Raw genomic sequence first — 16,664 nt, 5'->3', positions numbered from 1 at the left:
CCCTGTACAGTGTGTGAAGTTGTCTTTGTATTATTCAAATGCTAATTTCTGTACTGGCAGAGTTGAGGACACACTCACCTTCTGATTGGTTTTAGCTGGTGGCCTATAGCTAAGCAGGAAGAGGATAGGCGGCAATCCAGGCAAAGATAGGAACTCTGGAAAAGAATCGGGAGATTAGCCAGTCAGATGTGGAGGAAGGAACCGTGCTGGGACTGAGAGAGAGAGAGAGAGAGAGGGGGGGGGGGGGTAACGGGCCATGTGGCTAGCGTGGACTAGAATAGATGGGGTTAATTAAGTTATAAGAGCTAGTAGGGAAACAGCCTAAACTAAGGTCTATAATAAGTGTGTTGTTCGACACAGTCTAGCAATAATGCTTTAAATAAAGTTGGCTATTGCACAAGTCTTTAGTCGGCCTCACTTTTTAGGCCCCAGTCCCCCAGGTTTACCCGCCAACTAGAACAATAAAAGGGGGGGGGGAGGAGTGGGAGGGAGTCAGAGGATGAGCAGTTAAAAAGGTTCTATGGCTGTTGTTTTTTGAGTTTCAGTATACAGCCCTAGCTGGCATGGAACTTGCTAGCAGACCAAACTTAGCAGACCAAACTGACCTTGAACTCTTGGAGATCTACTTGCTTCTGCCTGTCTTATTTTTCAAAGACTTGTTTTTATTTATAAATTATGTGTTTTGGGGGCTAGACTGATGGCTCAGAGATTAAGAGCACTGGCTCTCTTACAGAGGACCTGGGTTCAATTCCCAGCACACATAGCTCACAACTGTGGGTAATTCCATTGCCAAGGGATCTGACATCCTCTTCTGGCCTCCAAAGGCATGCATGTGGATGGAGCACAACTGTATATGCACGCATATCATCCATCACATAAAAATAAAGAATTAAAAATCATTTAAAAATATATGTATCTGTGTAGGGGTATGTGCACATGAGTAAAAAGGCCCTGAAAGGCTTGAGACATTTGGATTCCCCTGAAGCTGTAGTTACAGGCTGTGTTGAGATGCCTGGTGTGGGTACTGGGAACTGAATTTAAGTCCTCTGAAAGAACAGCCAGTCCTCCTCCTCCTCCTCCTCTTCCCCCCCCCCTTCCTTTTTCAGTTTTTCGAGACAGAGTTTCACCTCTTTGTAGACCAGGCTGGCCTCTAACTCACAGAGATGCACCTACCTGCCTCTACTGAGATTAAAGGTGTGCACCACCACGCCCAGAGAGTGCTCTTAACTGCTGAGCCATCTCTCCACTCCTGTACTTATATTTTATATGTTTTAGTTTTTTGGTTTTATTGGAAGATTGGGACTCAGTCACAGCAATCCTTTGATCCTTTTGCCTCACCCTCTGAAATGCCCAAATATTAGACATTTAACTCTCTTTACCATGACACTACATCTACTTTATGGCTAAACACTATTTCTCTATGTATGTGTACCTCACATTTTTTATTCATTCATGTGCTTAAGGACACTAAGTTGTCTCTATACCCTGCTGCTATCTTAATGATGAAATGAGCTTGGGGGTGCAGGTGTCACCTCAAGATAGCAATTTTACTCTAGCTAGATAACTAGAAGTTTTGATTGCCAGGTAATACAGTGGTTCTGTTTTTAAATATAATTTTTGGGTCATCTCTCTAATTTTGCATGTTTGTACCAATCTACATTCCCACAAATAGTGTTCAATGACTCCTTTTACTCTAAACACTGTGCAACTCTATGGTGGTTTGAATAGGTTTGGCCCCCATAGACTCAAGCATTTAAATGGCCCTATTAGGAGGTGTGGCCTTATAGGAGTAGGTGTGGCCTTGTTGAAGGAAGTGTGTCACTGTGGGGGTAGGCTCTGAGGTGGCCTATGTTCAAGCTCCACCCATGGTGGAATCAGAGCCTCCTCCTGGCTGCCTTCCCTTCAAGATGTAGAACTCTCCTCCAGCCCCATGTCTGCCTGCATGTCTCCATGCCTCCCACCACCATGATAATGAACTAAACCTCTGAAAGTACAAGCCAGACCCAAATTAAATGTTTTCTTTGTAAGAGTTATCTTATCTTGGTCATGGTGTCTCTTCACAACAATGAAACCCTGACTAAGACAAGCTCTTTGAAGCAAAAAATAAATAAATAAAATAACAAAGATAATCTTTCAGAATTTAATCTCATACTACTTACTGACTAGCATACATTCCAATAAATTATTTTGTTGACAGTATTTTTTTGTTTGTTTTTGTTTGTTTTGTTTTTGTCTTTTCCAAGACAGAGTTTCTCTGTGTAGCCTTGGCTATCCTAGAACTTCCTCTGTAGACCAGGCTGGCCCCAAACTCAGAGATCTGCCTACCTCTGCCTCCTGAGTGCTGGGATTAAAGGAGTGTGCCACAACACCTGGCACCCAAAAAAACTCATCAATGTAAACCAAACACTATTAAACTTACATAGCTAAATCTCATCCACACAATTCTTCTCATTGTTATAAAATTTTCAGAATTTATCTGCATGTTCCCACACCATGCAAAATGAATGATAATTTTTTTAGTCAAGGAAAGTAGCATTTTATCAGTTATTGGCAATGTAAAACAGGGCTTAGTGGTTTTCTTCAGACAGCTCTATCACCATCACTTATGCCTCCTACGTCAAAGAACTATAAAACGGAAGACACTTCTCAGTTGACAGAGCAATGACATTCTCAATTGTTGTGTCTGTGGCTCAAAGTTTTCAGGAGTGATGTAAAGAGAGGTTGCGAACACAAATGCCTAAAAGTACTTAACCCAGCACATAGAGGGTTAAAACAGGAGGAGTAAAGCAAGTTCCAGGCCTGGGCTAGGTAATGAGTTTCAGCCACTTCAGCCAAGGCTACAGAAGAAGGTCTCAAAAGAGCTAGAGTGCCGGACAGAGGCAGGGTGGAGGCAAAGGCAGAACCACCCCAGGAGCTTGAGGCTGGCTTGATCAACACAGTGAGTTCTAAGCTGGCCAGGACCACTGAGTGAAACCTTATTTCAAAGAAAGGGGGTGAGAGTAGGAGTGACAAAAAGCCAACCAGGGCTAGACTGGCCATACCTGTAATCCTAGAATTTAGGAGGTAGCAGCAGAAAGCTGACGACTTCATGGCCAGTCTCATGGAAGGTTCTGGGGCCAACCTGAGCTGCAGGAGACCTCATCAAGGCAACGGGAAAGGAGTAGAAGAGAAGGCCATTAGCTTCACCACTAAGATTCAGGAGCCAATGGGCCTCTATGTAGAACGGATAGCATAACCTATCCCAACATATTTGAGAAATTTTTCATTTGCATACGTATGTATGTATGTATGTATGTATGTATGTATGTATGTTTATTGGCTTTTCAAGACAGGGTTTCTCTGTGTAGCCTTGGCTGTCCTGGACTCACTTTGTAGACCAAGCTGGCCTAGAATTCACAGGGATCCACCTGCCTCTGCCTCCCAAATGCAAGGATCAAAGGCGTGCGCACTAAGCCCAGCTATGTGTTGATTTGTTAAAAATGAATGAACCCCGGCAGCATTTAACCACACTTCCTTGACATTAAGAACTAAAGAGGCAATGTTGACCTTTGTTTTGTTTTTAGAAGGGTTCTCGTGGTGTAACAATTTTGAGATTATTCTGTACCTATTCTATGAATGAACAATTTCTGGAAGTCAGAGTTCTAGCTGTTAAGTAAAAGTATACAAATTTGGAGAACACGAAGACAAGATTAAGTGTACTAGAATGAAATTAAAAGCATCAGTGTGAGCCGGGCATGGTGGCGCACGCCTTTAGTCCCTGCACTTAGGAGGCAGAGGCAGGTGGATTGCTGTGAGTTGGAGGCCAGTAGGGTCTACAAAGCAAGTCCAGGATAGCCACGGCTACACAGAGAAACCCTGTGTGTGTGTGGGGGGGGGAAGCATCAGTGTGAATACACAACTTTAGCATGTACAGGCTAAGGCAATTTCATGCCTTAAATGAGTCTTTGAACAGAAAAAGCATATTAAAGCAGATGTGGTGCTACTAGCCCTGCCTGTAATCCCAGCACTCAGGAAGCTGACGCAGAAGCACTTCTAAGTCCAGGCCAGCCTGAGTTAAGCAGCAAGGTCGTCTCAGGAAATCCAAGCAAACAGAAACTAAGCAACTGATGAATGCTCAGGCATTTCATAAACAGGCCATCTATACCACCTGCTCCACAGTGCAGGGAACATCAGCAAAGAGAGGGTAGAAAGAAACTACAAGGCAAAGTTAGGGATGAATGTGTGGAAGGTTGTTACCCAGGTATAACCTGACCTTAAGCCTTAGCAGATGTGATTTCCTGATCAAGGCTGGATCTGCCAACATCCTGTGTTTCAAGATTCCCCCCTCCCCCATGCCATGCTCATTCCCCTCCCCCTCCACGGGGAGCTATAGACAGTTAACACATATTAGAGAGACATTTTCTGCAATGTTGTTTCTATAAATAACCTGTTGCCTATGATCCTGTAAACAACCCTAATTAAACTCATTAGGTCATTAAAAAGAGCAGATGCAGGGCTAGTTAGGAAGAAATAGGGTATCAGGGGAATAGTAAGGGAATGAGAAAATAATGGAGGTGAATAGGATTAAAATACACTCTATACATGCATGAGGATGTCATAATTAAACATATTATTATGAATAAGTAATATATGCTAAAAAAAATAAAAATTTTAAGGAAAAACAAGTAAATATGTATTCCTGTAAAACTGAAGTCTGGACTTTGGTTAATGTCACTGTATTGATGTGCATCTCATTACTGGGACAATTACAGAGTTACGTTTTTTGAGACAGGGACTCACTTCACCACTCACTATGTGGCCCAGTCTGGAATGGAAACCATGGCAATCCTTCTGCCTCAGCCTCATGAGTGATGAAAGCTGAGCTGTGAGTGACCAACATCAGCTAGTAACATAAAACATTAGGAGAGAAAAACAGAAATTCATACTATCTTTTCAACTTTCCTATAAATCTAAAATTATTCAGAAACTGTAAGGTTGAGGATATATCACAGTGAGAGAGAACTTTCCTAGCTTGGGAGAAGTCCTGAGTTTAGTCTACTGCATCACTAGAAAACATAATTTTATTTTCTTCATTTTTTATTGAGGGAAAAGGGAATGCCCCCGAGTATGTGAACACATGCTGTGAAGACCAGACATGGATCTTGGGTGTCTTTCTCAATTGCTTTTCTGCCTTATTTTTTAGGTAAGGTGTGTCACTGAACCTAGAGCTCACCAATTCAGTAGACTGGCCAGCAAGACCCCAGGGACCCTCCTGTCTTTACCTGCTCAGTGCTGGGATGCTGGGATCACAATGTGACATACTGGCTTTTTAATGTGGGTGCTGGAAATCAGGTACTTTTGCTTGCACAATAAACACCTGAACAACTGAGTCAATTTCCCTGCCCTAAAAATTTAAATACATATAAATTTTATTAATTTATTATATATGCATGTGGACAATATTGACAGCAGCAATAAAAACTGCCCACACTGTCCATCAATTGCTTAACAGACAAAATGTAGTACTACATATTTATACAATGGGTGTCATTCCAGCACTTGGGAGTTAGAGGCAGGTGAATCTCTGTGAGTTGGAGGCAGGCATGGTCTAAAAAGCAAGTCTAGGACAGCCAAGGCTACACAGAGAAATCCTGTCTCAAAAAAAAAAAAGGGTGTCATTCATCAATAAACAGGAATGAAGTGCCAACACATGCTTCCACAAAAACCACTCTTGAAAACAGTGCACTAAGTGGAAGAAGCTAGACACAACCAACCACGTGCAGTGCAGTTCCACTTCAGCAAAGCTCAGAAGAGCAGCTATAGAAACAGCAGTGGATGATTAGCACACAAGCAGCAGGGACTCAAGAGAAATGCAGAAGGACTGCTAACAGACAGGAGGTTCCTGTTCAAAATAAAGATGTTCCACAGAGCCGGGCATGAGCCTATGCCTATGATCCCAGCACTAGAGAGAAAAAGAGAGGAGAGTTGGAGATGTAGTGGCCGACCTGGGAAAAATGAGATCCTGTCTCATAATAAATAATAGGTGCTAGAGAAGTCGTTCTCAAGCTGTGGGCTGCAACGTGTGTGTGTGTGTGTGTGTGTGTGTGTGTGTGTGTGTGTGTGTGTGTGTGATGGGGGGAGGTTGAATGTCCCTTTCACAGAAGTCATCTAAGACCACTGGAAAACACAGACATTTACATTATGGTTTATAACAGTAGCAAAATTACAGTTATGAAGTAGCAAAAATAATGTTATGGTTGGGGTCACCACAAGATGAAAACTGTAGAAGAGCTGCAGCATTAGGAAGGTTGAGAACTGCTGTGCTAGAGATGGCTCAGCAGGTTAAGAGTGTTTGCTGCTCTTCCAGAGAACTGAGTCCAATTCCCGGGTCCCACATGGGGAGCGTCACAATCACCTGTAACTCCAGCTCCAGGGATCCAACATCTCTCCAGCCTCTGTGGGTACCTTATATGTACACAGCCACAGGCAGATACACATAAGAAATTTTAAATTTATATGTGTGTCCCTCTTTGTTCTGATTGCTTAAAAACACACCCAAAGCCGGATGGTGGTGGAACACTTCTTTAATCCCAGCACTTGGGTGGCAGAGGCAGGAGGCTCTCTGCATTCAAGGGGAGCCTGGTCTCCAGGGTGAGTTCCTGGACAGCCAAAATTACAAAGAGAAACCCTATCTCAGAAGAAAAAACAAAAACAAAAAAGAAAAAACAAAACAAAAAACCCCACAGATAAAAAACCCCACAAACCAAGATGCAGTGTCACCAAAACCAATAAACAGTACCTAATCCACCTGCTACAGTAACGCCCCAGGGCAGGGCCCCTTAAAGAAATGGCAAGGTTGAAATGAATCAAGGAAAATACATGATATACTCAGAGTGTTAATGGGGTCAGCCAGGCCCTGTGACATGTACCTATAATCCCAGCACTCCAGGAGGCAGAGGCAGTGGATCTCTGTGAGTTCAAGGCCAGGCTGGTCTATAAATTGAGTCCAGGACAGCCAAGGGTACACAGAGAAACCCTGTCTTGAGGGAAACAAAAACCTCCACAAAGATTAATGGGGTCCTGTCAACATTCACAGAGACTGGGTTAAAATGTCTCCCATAGGTCAAACTGTGGATGATCTCTGAATCAAAATGTGTGGCCGGAACTGGGGATATGACTCCGGAGTAAACTGAAAGCACACAAAAGACACAGATGGTAGCAATGGCTTATAATACATTACGTTTCTGAGCCTTCAGCCCATTGTAGTTCTACAAAAGTAAGGGCAGAAATCTTCTCACAATAGAATGCCAACTAATATGGCAGGGAGAAGAAATGATAGAAAATAATCATTTTATAATCATATATTCAGATTCAAGCAAGAGTTAAGGAGACTAAGGGTGTTAGGTTTCAAACCTGGGACAAATGGCTGCGGAATCTATTTAACATACCAAAGTAGACCAGGCGGCCCTCAGCTCCTACCTACTACTTACTACTTCCTGGCTGGCATACCCTGCCCCAGTGCTAACTGTCTCTGGCCCAGGTGCTGGGCTTCCCTTCCCTTTACTATGCAGCTATTTGGGTTATCCCTTCTCTTTTGGGGCTCCTAGTGCAGCAACTGGTCCCCTCTTTTCCTTCCCCTCCTCGCTTCCCTCACATGGTTTAGGGACACGTCCACTCTAGACTCTCCCAGATGACCCTGCCTCGTGCTCTTTCTCCTCACCACACCCTAGAGCAGTCATGTCTTTCCTTTTTTATTTCTTTTGTTCATTCAAATAACACTGAGCAAGAGAAAACGGTACAGTACAGCTACTGAACGTTACAGCTGGAACTCCAGCACTCAAAATGCTGAGGCAGGAAGAGTTCTAGTTAAGGCTGGCCGGGACTAAATATGGAGCTCCAGGCTAGTCTAGACTACAAAGAAAAAAAAAATCATGCCTCAAAAACCAAAACAGATGGGTCAGTGTGAAGGCTCAGTAGATAAAGGCACTTATCACTAACCCTGACAACCTGGGTCTCCAGGCCTCACATGGTAGGAGAGAACAAATTCCTGCCACCTGTCCTCTGATCTCCACACAAGCACCATGGCAAACATGTAAACACACACGCAAATGTTTTAAACAGTCAGGATGGCTCGGTTATTCCAGTTCTTGGCCCAAGAGCCCATGTAAATTCTGAGTAGGCAGGGCAGCGTTCCTGTGATCCCAGCCTTGGAAGGCAGATATGGGCTGGATCCTCAGAGTAACCCAGATACTAAGAGCCGGGTGTGAATTTATGGTTTAATCCTTCCTGGAAAGAAAAAGGTGGAAAACAGACCGAGGAAGATTCCCTGACATCAACCTCAGCCTTCCATGTGCCTACTCACACACCTGTATGCATGCCTACACATACATGTGCTTCACACGTGTAAACACACACACACACACACACACACACACACACAAAAGCACATAAAAAAGTTTTAAAATAATGACATAAAAAAACAGACAAGCCAGGCATGGTAGTGCACACCTTTAATCAATCCCAGGCAGAGGCACTCTGGTCTACTAAGCAAGGCTAGGACAGCCAGGGCTGTTACACAGAGAAACCCTGTCTCAAAAAACCTAAAAACAAAGGGGCCAGACTTAGTGATGCCTATCTTTAAATCTCAGCACTCCAGAGGAAAGGTCGAGGCCACAACTACACAGTGGGGGAGGAGGGGCTCCAAATAACTGAAACTTACTCTTCTAGCCAGGTCTGAAGACTAAGGCAGAAGGTTTTTTCCCAAGTTTAAGGTCAGTCTAGCCTATAGAGCAAGACCCTGTCTCAAAAAGGAAAGAAAGCACAGGGCTGGAGAGAGGCTCTGTGTTTAAGAGTTAAGAGCACCAACTGCTCTTCCAGAGACCCTGGGTTTGAGTCCCAGTACTCACATGGCAGCTCACAACCATCTGTAACGCCAGTCCACGGGATATACACTCAGGCAAAAGACCCATACACATAAAAATAAAAAAAATTTTTTTTAATGCTGGGACTACAGATGAGAATACTCTTTCAGAAAAAAATTGAACTGTCATGTAACAAGGGAAATATTTTATGGGAGAGAAGAAAGCCTAAGGTCATAGTTAAGTAAATCATTCACCTGAAAAGTAAAGAGCCACACACACCTCAAACATGCCTTATGGTTACCATGTGTTATCAATAGCCTACAGAATAAAATGTGCAACCATGTCATCTCACTGATCATGGAAAGATTAAATTACTGAATAATTCTTTTCTCAAACAAATGTTTAGCATTTATCTATTTCATGTGGAGGGGAAGCACAGGCACGCCACAGCATCCACGAGGACGTCAGATGACAGCTTTGCAGGAAAAGTTCTCTCCTCCTACCAAGTGGGAGCCAGGGCTCAAACTCAGGTTGGCAGGCTTGGCGGCAAGTAACTTTATCCACCGAACTATCTCGCCAGCCTCGGAATAATTCACCTTTCCGTATATTAAAATTTCCTATGTAACAGCTGGAAATCTAGCTAAATGCTGAAGTACATGATCACCAAGTAAAGGCAGGCTCCAAAATCAATGTACAGCACCCGTTTTTTAAAAATGACAAGATCTTAGGCAGAAAAAAAAAATCTAAGCTGGGTACCTTTAATCCCAGCACTTGGGAGGCAGAGGCAGGTGGATCCCTGTGAGTTCGAGGCCAGCCTGGTCTACAAAGCCAGTCCAAGACAGCCAAGGCTACACAGAGAAACCCTGGCTCAAAAAACAAACAAACAAACAAACAAATCTACCTTCTGTTTTGTTCCATTAGCCAATACCCAAGTAACATCCAGTTAATTATAATAGGATCTTATAAACTCCTTCGCTTCACTCTTACTAAAGCATTTCAGGTTTATTCATTCAGGCTTCTATTTGCTTAGTGGGACACACCTCAAATCATGGCATTCAAGAGGCCAGGTGTGAGTTTGAGGCCCATGAGTGCCACACTGTGAATTGCAGGCCAGCTTGGGATGTGTAGCAAAATCATATTCAATAAACAAATATCAAGAACAAAAGGGTGTAGAGGGAACAGCATGGAGATTTTTGTTCATAACTATTTTTTAAAATGTATTTATTGTATGTGTCTGAGTGTCCTACTGTCTGTATGTATGTGTACCACACACACTCCCACTGCCTGCTGAGGTCACAAGAGTCAAAAGAGAGGACAGTCTCCTGGAACTGGAGTTACAGATGGTCATAAAACACCATGGCGGGTGCTGGGGACTGAACCCAGGTCCCTTGCAAGAACAAGTGTTCTGATCTGCTGAGCCACTTCTCCAGCCCCAGGAGTACTTTAAAGCACAGCACAGGGACACAAGGGGATGGCTCAGTGGGTAAAACAGTTTAGTGGCAAGCTTTGTTAAAAAGATTACGAATTACAGTGATGAATATACTGAACACAACTGGGCATATAACTCCGTCACCTGGGGGGCAGAACAGAGCAAGACAGCTAGTGCATGAATTTGAGGACTGGTGGGGGGCACTCCTCTGGCCCTGCAGGCACCTACTTTCACATACACATACCTACACACAGGCATACACATACACATGACCAAAAATTATAAAAATGTTTTCCTTTTCCCCCCCCAAGACAGGGTTTCTCTGGCTGTCCAAGAACTTGATCTGTAGACCTGGGCGGCCACAAACTCACAGAGATCCACCTGCCTCTGCCTCCCAAGTACAAAATAAATCTTTTAAAACAAAAAGAAAAGCAAATTTAACCATGAGGAGGCAGGAAGGGGAAGTGACAGAAAGAGGCTGGAGAGATGGCTCAGCAGAGCCGTTAACACTTTCCACTTTTCTAAAGGACTCAAGTTTAGTTCCCAGCACCGCAGCCTTCAGTTCCCAACTACAGTTCAAGGAGATCTAATCTAACCTTTCTACCTCCTCAGGTACCAATAAATAAATAAACAATTTTAACAGAGAGAAATCCAGAGCGGGGGAGGGGGGGAGACAATCAAGAGGCAACATGGTGGCACACACCTGTAATCTCTGCAGTCAGCGGCAGGAGGAATCTCAAATCCAAGGCTAAATTGTGATTATTAGCCTGGCTATACATACTACAGTTCCCCACAAAATCCCACCAGTGAGTGCACGGCCACCTCCACTGTTAACAGCCTTCACAGTTATCCATGTTAGTAATTGATGAATCTGCTGCACTCACACACTGTCATCACCTAGAGTCTCTAGTTTATATTAGGGGTCCCTCTTGGTGGTATAATTCTATGGCTTTGAACAAATGAATAGTGCATACATCTACTATTATAGTTTCACATGTAGTTTTAGTGCCCTAAAGTTTTTCTATGTTTTGCCATTTCCCCGTCCCTTGTTATTTTTCTTTTCCTTACTGCTTTTTTGAGACAGGGTCTCACAGCCCAGACTCGCTTTCAACTCAGAATCCTCGCACGTGCTAGGCTTACCAGCACACACCAAACCCAGATTTTGGTTGTATCTGGATTTGGGGTTTGGTTTTTTGTTTTGTTTTGGTTTGGTTTTGTCTATTTTTTTTATTATTATTATTTACTTATTTGTGTATGTGAGCCGATGCATGTGGTATAACACATGCATGAAAATCAAAAGACGATCTACAGGAGTTACTTTGCTCCTGCCATGTGGGCCCTAGAGATCAAATCCAGGTCATTAGGGTTTTTGACAAGTACCTTAGATGCTCAGCCATCTCAGCAGCCCTTACTTTGTTTCTGAGACAGGACCCTGAATAGCCAGGCTGGCCTCAACCTCACTCTGAAGCTCAGGCTAGTCTTGACGCTCCTGTTGCCACCTCCCAATGACTAGGAATTACAGGCATGTGCCATCATGCCCAGCCATTTAATTCCGTGTATTGTTACCTATTTTAGGGCCACTAAAACTTCTAAACAACATATGTGAGCTGGAGGTGTGACTTGGTGGTAGAGGGACTGTTCAGTACACAAAAGGCTCTGAGTTCAACCTAAAAAAAAAAACAAAAAAACCATAGTAACACACAGAAGTTCGGCATGAGAATTATACTGCATTCCCCCAACAGCAATAGCCTAAGCAGCAGCAGTATCATCCAACTTGAAAGGAGGACGCATGATCAGCTTTCTTAACAAACACTATAACTGTGCTTGAAAAAAAGAAAAAAGAAAAAAGAACTCTGAGAGCAACTGGAATAAAACCTAACCCTGAGCACACCAGTGATGAAGCCCCGCAGGCCTGCACTCGGGAGTAGGAGGCAGAAGAGTTTGAGGTCCTCAGCTGCGCAGTAAGTTCAAGGTTACCGCTCCCCAGCATTTAAGAGGCCCAGGCAGGAAGACAACAGCAAGTTGAGGCCACATTGGTTTACACAGCAAGTTCCAAGCGTATCTAAACTATACAGCAAGACTTTGTGGTGTTTTTTTTAAAAAGGAGTTTTCAGACTGGGCATGATGTTTCATGCATGCCCTTATTCCCCACACTGAGGCAAAAGCAGGAGGATTATAGAAATTCCAACCCAAAAAAAAAAAAAAAAAAGCAAGCGGGCGTGGTGGCACACGCATTTAATCCCAGCACTCTGGAGGCAGAGGCAGGAGGATCGCTGTGAGTTCAAAGCCAGCCTGATCTACAAAGAGAGTCTAGAACAGCCAAGGCTACACAGAGAAACCCTGTCTCGAAAAACCAAAAAGAAAAAAAGAAAGAAAAAAAAAAGAAAAAGAAAAAAGAAAAGAAAATTCAAGGCCTTCTTCCCACAAATTCTATTGTAAATTTCAAAAATAATGAAGTATCTAAGTTAGGAGTTCCTTACACCATGATGCTGAAGGGCCTCTTTTACTAAGCTGTAAGACACGGCATTCCTTCCCTGCTTTCCAACTCTCTTTTTGGTGCTGTTTCATTTCGTCTAAACATGGTCTTGCCGCTTAGCCCAAGCTGGCATGAAATGCTGAGCAGTGAGGCTGGCCTCACACTCGGTCATCCTGCCTCCACCTTCCGAGTCCTGGGGGATATTACAGGCTGGCAACACCACACCTGGCTTCCCAAAGTTACACTACTAAAGAAACGGCGTCCCATTGCTACAACTCTATGAAACTGAGGATCTGAAAGAAGGTACAGTTTGTACCGCATGGTCCTAAGAAAGGTCACATTTTATAGTCCGTGCATTGTGAGGACTTGTGTTCATCCTCCTGCAAGGATGTTCTACTACAAAGTATAGCAGACACTCTGTTCTCAAATCAGAGCAGTCACATGAGTGACAACCTGCCACTGACTCAGCTGCTTTCTTTTTCACTTTACAATTTGTACTTAAGATGCAAGAACAAGGCGAAAACATAACTTTCAAAGTGAGCAGCAAGCCAATGTGGTATTTGTCTTGGCAGGGAATACCAATGAAAATATGAGATGCTTTAGTCTTAACGGGCAGATATACCAAAAGCTAAGGTGCCTTGTCATTATTTACCAGGCAAAATCCTTCAAACTGCCTTTTAAGACAGATGCTTAAACGTGTTTCCTTAGAAAGATTTCCTGCCCAAATAACTATCCAAAGCTGGCACCAGGAATTGTTGCAGCCTACACGACAAGGCAGTTCCTTGTAATTTAAAACATTTGCTTTTAAGAACAGTCTCCACCCACAACTTTTCCACCAATTTCTTCAGCTACAAGCTCAAGTTTACACTACAAAATGCTGTATTTATTCCCCACAGAATGCACTCATTTACAAATTACACAGGAGTGAATACTAAAATACAAAACATCAACATTTCTGAAACATCTTTTCTATTATTCAAATAACCAAACAATTATACTCCAGGCAAGGTACTATCAGCCCAAAATCAAAAGACAGGGGATCATTTCACTAAAACTGGTAATAAGGACGTTAAGACCCCTTAATCCATTACTTATTCAAAGGCGTCACCATCTGATAGGGAGTGGATTGAATAGCAGAAAACCTTTTGCCACTAACTAAAACAAAAAAAAAAAAAAAAAACGATTCAAAGCAATCCAATAAGAGTCAGATCATGTTCATGAGCACAAATCTACGTTTATTTCTGAGATTTCAGATTTCCCTGTCGTACCTCAAGAAGGCAGTTTGCCAACTTTTTAACATTAATATGGAGAACAGATATAGTATAGCGGCTTTTTATGGTTATAATGACAGATATTTTGTAAAAGGTTTCCTTTTGCAATTCTTTTTTTTTTTTACAGAAAAGTCACATAAAGCGTTCTAGATTTGAGATAGTTTAATATACATGATTACCTCAAATCAAATATTTACTGAAAACTCGGCAACAGCGCATTACACCTAAGGATCTTCTCTATCTTACTTCTTGGAGGCAGGGGGATGGAAAGGGAGACCTATTCCTAGGACTAAAGGGAGGGTGAGACCATCTTAACGCGAGTTTGCGCGCAGTTAAGCTGCAGGACAACCTCTCTAGACCCAATTGCACAGCAAGTTCAGTGAGCTTTCAGTACCGGGGAATTGACACCTTCCCTCACATTTGCTCAAGTAACTACGGTAACTGCCCTACATTTTCCCGTGTGAAACCAACAAAATGTGAGGGAAGAAAGGGAGGGGGGCATTTTTAAAACTGGGTCATTCCTTATTTGTCCTCTCCAGAGAATTCTTCGGGAGGGAAACGGCCTACGAAGCACAAAAAAGGGGGGCGGGGGGGGGCGAATTTAGAGGGAAGACATGACAGCATCTCCAATGCTTTAAAGTTACGGCTCTTACAAGAGTCAGGACTAGGGGCTCATAAGTTGGTTTGATTTGCGATTAGTCACTCCCGGAGCTGAACGGAGCCTTCCTCTAAGTTATCCCCAACAAAGCAACCCTAAACACCGGCCACCGTCCTGCAGAGGAGGAAATGTCCTGGATTCACCTGCGGCACCTGCCTGCGCCCAGGGTGCCTCCACCTCCGCAGCGTCCCCCTATGCCTCCGCTCCAGCCCAGCCGCCTCCGCTCAGCACCCCGCTACCGGTCCAGCCAGGCAGGGCTCGGGGAGTCCCGCTCCCGCCCCACCCGGGCGGCAGAGGCCAGGCCCTGGCCCTGCACCGAGGCGATCCTCACGAGGCCCAGCGGCCGCAGCCTCATCGCACGACAGCCCCGTAGGCTCCGGGGACCTCCTGCCCGCCCAGAGACTAGGCCAGCCCGCCGCTGCCCTCCCTCCGACTCCGTCCCGCGCGCTACCTGCGCGGCCTGGCGGCGGCGGCGGCGGCGGCGCGAACTCACCTGCGCCGGCCCAGTCGGCGACTGTCGGACACCGCGGCTTCCCCGGGTGAGAAGGCGCTGGCTACGCGGCCTGGGCACCCTCCGCTCGCAGGGCCGGGACTCCCGCGGCCCCTCTGCGCCTGCGCCTCCTCGCGGCCCGGGTCCCCCCCGAGGCACCGCCTGCAGAGGGCAACTGCCAGCCGTGGGGCTCGCGGGTCGCGGGCGCTGCGGGAGGACCGACGTCTAGGCGCTGCCCGTGGCGAGACAGTCCGGACCGCAGACCGCCATGTTTCTGTTCCCTTTTCTTTTTTGCCTTCCCTTCCTCCCGCCCCTTTCCACAGACACCACTTTCCCTCCCTCCTTCCCTCTCCCTTTCCTTCTGCGGGGGCGGTGGAAAGGGGGAGGAGCCAGAGGTCGGACCCGCCCCCTCTGGAGCCACGCCCCTGTGGTCGGGCTCCGCCCAGAGGTTGACCCACGCCCCGGGACTCCTACAGAGCCTCGCTCTCAGGCCACTCCTCTGCACTTGTGCCCCGCCCCGCGAGCTCTTGAGCTGCTTGAGCCGGGTTTCCGTCCCCTACACCCCTCCCTCCTTGCAGAGGTTCCCTTCCTAGCCGACCTCGGGGCGCGCTCTTAGAAATCCTGACGCTGGCCTCGTGAACCCCGAAGCTAGAGACAGCTAGCGCTCCAGGCGCTACTTGCAGCCTTCCTGTAAATTGCTTTATTTTATTTATATTTTTGCGGTGGCCTGGAGCAGGTGACTGCTGCCTCTCCAGGCTCCGGCTATCAAAGACTGGGAAAGTGACACTGAATAGTTCAAGGTCAGTGAACAGAGAGCCAGCGAGACCTGCAGTTCCCCTTTAGTAGAAGCTGAAATCCCACTTATAACTGTGACGACCAAGTCCGAGTGACACCGGAGGGCTGCCCTTCTCTAAGCCGGCCATAGGCCTCTGGAGAGACTTTAGTTGCGCTGGCTTTCTCTACTTATGCCCAAATTTCGAAAACTTCAAACTTGGAACTCTTTTTAATAACCAGTACCAAGCTGCCTCCCAAAAATAGCGTAGATCTAGGGGTAAGCTTTTGAGGTCTTCGCTGTAATGCAATTTTGGTAGAAATATTTCTGACGTTTGGCGGAGGCAGGGGGTGGGGACGGGGACAGGGGTCTTGCTATCTAGTCCTGCCTGTCCTGTAAGTCTATTTGTAGACCAAGCTGACCTCAAACACTCGGAGAGCTTTCATGGCTGGAATTAAAGCAGTGCGCCACCACTCGGTGCCAACTTTTATCCTCCTGGCAAAAAAGGATTGGCCAATGACCCGCTGCTGATTGAAATTACAACTGAGAGGACGGCGGGGGGGGGGGGGGGGAGCGCGGAAGGAGAACAACGTAAAATGACTGACGTGTGATCATTCCTTAATGAAACCTGTTTCTTTGTATGCTGTTTAAAAGTTAATCCCAGCACTCGGGAGGCAGAGGCTGGCGGATCACTGTGAGTTCGAGGCCAACCTGGTCTACAAAGCGAG

The 16,664-nt window shown here is 45.3% G+C and overlaps 1 protein-coding gene across 6 annotated transcripts in view; it reads right to left on the bottom strand.

Moving 5' to 3' along the window:
* Positions 1–15,548, bottom strand: part of DENND4C (DENN domain containing 4C) — a 104,691-nt gene extending 89,143 nt beyond the window's left edge. For 2 of the 6 annotated variants that reach the window (XM_084794643.1, XM_084794644.1), the window contains exons 1-2: positions 15,168–15,548; positions 79–155 (exon numbers count right to left, since the gene is read on the bottom strand). The gene's annotated coding sequence lies outside the window, so the exon portion shown is untranslated. Of the gene's footprint in view, positions 1–78; positions 156–3,041; positions 3,138–11,835; positions 11,937–15,167 lie in introns of all 6 variants that reach the window. The other 4 variants (XM_084794640.1, XM_084794641.1, XM_084794639.1 and 1 more) reach the window with 4 other exon arrangements.
* Between the last annotated feature and the right edge of the window lie 1,116 nt (positions 15,549–16,664).

This window comes from Acomys minous, assembly GCF_964271855.1.
Source record: "Acomys minous genome assembly, chromosome: 1".
Taxonomy (NCBI): domain Eukaryota; kingdom Metazoa; phylum Chordata; class Mammalia; order Rodentia; family Muridae; genus Acomys; species Acomys minous.
Note: the sequence above shows the minus strand (reverse complement) of the source record. Positions and strands in the feature narration are given on the sequence as shown.